Source organism: Geospiza fortis, unplaced genomic scaffold (assembly GCF_000277835.1).
Source record: "Geospiza fortis unplaced genomic scaffold, GeoFor_1.0 scaffold172, whole genome shotgun sequence".
NCBI lineage: Eukaryota > Metazoa > Chordata > Aves > Passeriformes > Thraupidae > Geospiza > Geospiza fortis.
The window spans coordinates 486671-489971 of record NW_005054309.1 but is presented as its reverse complement, the minus strand read 5'-3'; positions in this window follow the sequence as shown (position 1 = coordinate 489971).

Sequence of the window (3301 nt, the reverse complement as noted above, 5' to 3'; positions counted from 1 at the left end):
AGCAGGACAGCAGGGCTTGGTACAGCACACAGGACCTGGGTCTGACACCACTCCAGAAAGCCACAGAGAACACAAAAAAACCAAACAGACAGAAAAGGGTGGAGAAAAACAATTTCTGTTCACAGCATGGTTAGCTTTCAGTGACAGGGCTCTTGTTTGTTCTTCAGCTGAAGACCCTGCCACAGAGGATTCAGACCACACCATTGCCATTGTCATCGGAGTTGTGGCAGGAGTAGCTGTTATTGTCATTCTCATCTCCTCTACAGTGTACCTGTTCAGGTAAGGCTTTTCCCAGCTTTGCTACATTCAGCAAAGTAAAGACGCCTCTTTTAGGACCTGTAAATCTCAAAACTCTCATCAGTCACATACCTGCAAGAGCAGAAAGGAGCCACAGCATTGGGGATCTCTTCTGAGGAATGTGAGGGAAAACTTAACTTTTTTTATCAGGAGTGAACACATTCCATTTCTTTTACACAGGGCATATGCATCACTTATCATAAAACTCTAGCTTCTCCAAAACCCAGTTCTGTTCATGCTCACAGCATTGTTTGATGTCTCACTATAAATAAGAATTGAAATTAAAATAGGTTGTTCTTTTCTCTTTTTTTTTCCCCATTGTACAGAAGGAAGAGAAAGATGGATACAGTTGTTATAACGGGGGATTCTTCTTTGAAAGGGTCCAGGGACAAATTGGATGCCAGAGTACATGAGCAAGATTATGGCTGCATTGTGAACAGTGCATTTGATCAAAATGAATCCTCAAATGCACATCTATAGTTAACAATATTATTCCTAATAATTTGTCATATTTTTACTCTGTATTTTAATCATATTTCTAATATTTTGAGGAGAAATAATAATAAATTTATCATTGCATTTGTTGAAAACCTTTGTAATTGTTCATTTAAAATAGCTCTGAGATCTCACATTGCAGGCCCAAAATGAAATATTTTCTAATTGACGGAAGAGACTGTTGTCTTCAAAGGAAGTTTGAAAAGCATAAATTCCAGACAGACCTTGATGGCACAAATGTGCTGCACAACATGACATACACACCTCAGAGAGATGTACAAACCACATCTAGGCTGATGTGGTCAGAATTCAAACTGAAAGAGAGTAGGTAAAGGTTAGATATCTGAAAGTAGGTTTAGGGTTTAGATTAGATCTTAGAAAGAAATTCCTTACTATGAGGGCAGTGAGGCACTGGAATGGGTTATCCAGAGAAGTTGTGGATGCCCTGTCCCTGAAAGTGTTCAGGGCCAGGTTGGACAGAGCTTGGAGCAATCTGGTCTAATGAAAGGTGTCCCTGCCCATGGAATGGGATGATCTTTAGGTTCCTTCCAACCCAAACCATTCTATGATTCTATGAACTATTTATAGCATCCCAGGCAGGTCTTCATGAGATCTTACCCAAATCCTTCCATGGGGAGGGTATTAGTTGACCGACATGGACACAGTTCTTTACCCTGCTTCTGGCAAGGCATGTCCAACTGGGGAGAGAAAGAAACAAGACACTGAGCTCACCTCAGGACAGATGTAATAAAAAGGATGAGCTCCATTCTCCTCTTAGAGTAAAGGGGACAAGAAGCAGGCTTGTCATCAGTCCCCAGTCTGTGGGGACTAAATAAGGTATAACTTAACAAAAACTTTCTGAAGAATGAGATGGTATCATAACGTCTCCTTGGGGGACTTTGCAAACTCAGAGGCTGCCACACTGATAAATATGAGAGGAGCTCTGCATCAACTCAGCCCCAGAGCATACCTAGGATGCCCCTACATCAGGAGACCAAAGGTATTTGCAGCAATGCCTACCTACCTGCTGTGTGTGAGACCCACCTCATGACAGACCACTCACAAAGCTCAGGGACTGAAGCATTGCCTGAGCCTTGTCCAAGCTCAGAACAGATTAGCAGGGCTATGAGTGAAGCTTTGAGACATAAAGCTCAAGCATGCACCATGATTCATTTATTTTAAGGATCCAGATGTTTGAGACTCTGCTATGGCAAACCTGGGGCTGTGCAGGTGAGAAAACTTTGGATGTGTGAGTGTGAAGTGTACAGGGAGTCAAGGGGGGCACCTCAAAGGGACTCTGACAGGGCCTCAGTCCCAGCTCAAGTACAGCAAGTGAGACTGCCAGAGTGGGTCCTGGATGGTTGGACAGGAGGGTTTCCTTAACAGGACTTACTGTTTTTTCTTCTGTAATGCTTGTTATTATTTTATTGCCCTTTTTTCTTTCCCTTGTGTCCCTAAACTCATGTGTACTGTTAGCCAGAGAAGTATTTGCAGTCTCTGTTGTGAGTTAGGTTATTCTGGTCCATTCAAGAGCACAGCAGCTGTCCATACACACAGGCTACATCTATTTTGGAAAGGGTATGAATAGAAAGGGCCTTTCAACCTCATTACACAACGAAAATGAATCAGTGAAAGAAGCCTACTCGTGCAAAAATGAACTGTCAACTTTATGCTGGAATTGCACTGTGTTTATAATACCATCTTTGCTGCCTGTTCAGTGGCAGTTTCTGTTGCACTCTCGTGCCTGCCACAGCATGATTCTGTGATTGCCAAGCAGTGCTGACCACACTCACCTCCCTTTGCCCTGGATGGGAGCACAGGCCAGTCCCTCTCCCAGGCCAGTCCCACAGGCCAGGCCCCTGGGTGCCTCCCAGAGCAGCTCCTGGCTGCTGGCTGTGAGCCGGGCACTGGGACACAGCCTGCAGCCTGCAGGGGACAGGATCCCAGCCCAGGCTCCCCCAAGCAACAGGACCCTGCTGTGCCCAGGTAAAGCAGATTTCTGGGTTTTCATGTATATGTTTGGGGTTTTTTCCATACCACAAGAATTGCCTTGGTGATTAATTTTCCACTGCAAATCTTTGCAAATAGTTCAGATTTAAAGAAGGGGATGATACAGAAAGCAGAACTGTTGTTCAATGCTCTTCTGAATTAACAATGTCACAGAAAGATGGCAAATCATCCACTGCTGTCATCTTTTATATCAACCAGCTTGCTTGCCTGACTTCTGAAATGCAAGGCTTTAAATACTGCTTCGTTCAACTTACCCAGAGGACACTTTTCTCATTAGATTTAGCACACTGTGCCAGCAGCAGTAAAGGAGATGGCTGTACGGGCTCAGCTGTGTTTATTCCTTGGACCGGGACACTGGCGGGCACAATCATGAAATTCCTCTGCTGTCCCAAAGGAAATGCGCAGGCCACGTTACAAAAACACATCCTAAAAATCCCTTTGCCCTAAAATTATTTCGCTCAGAACTCCACCTCCTTTGTTTCTCATCACGGTGAAGAAG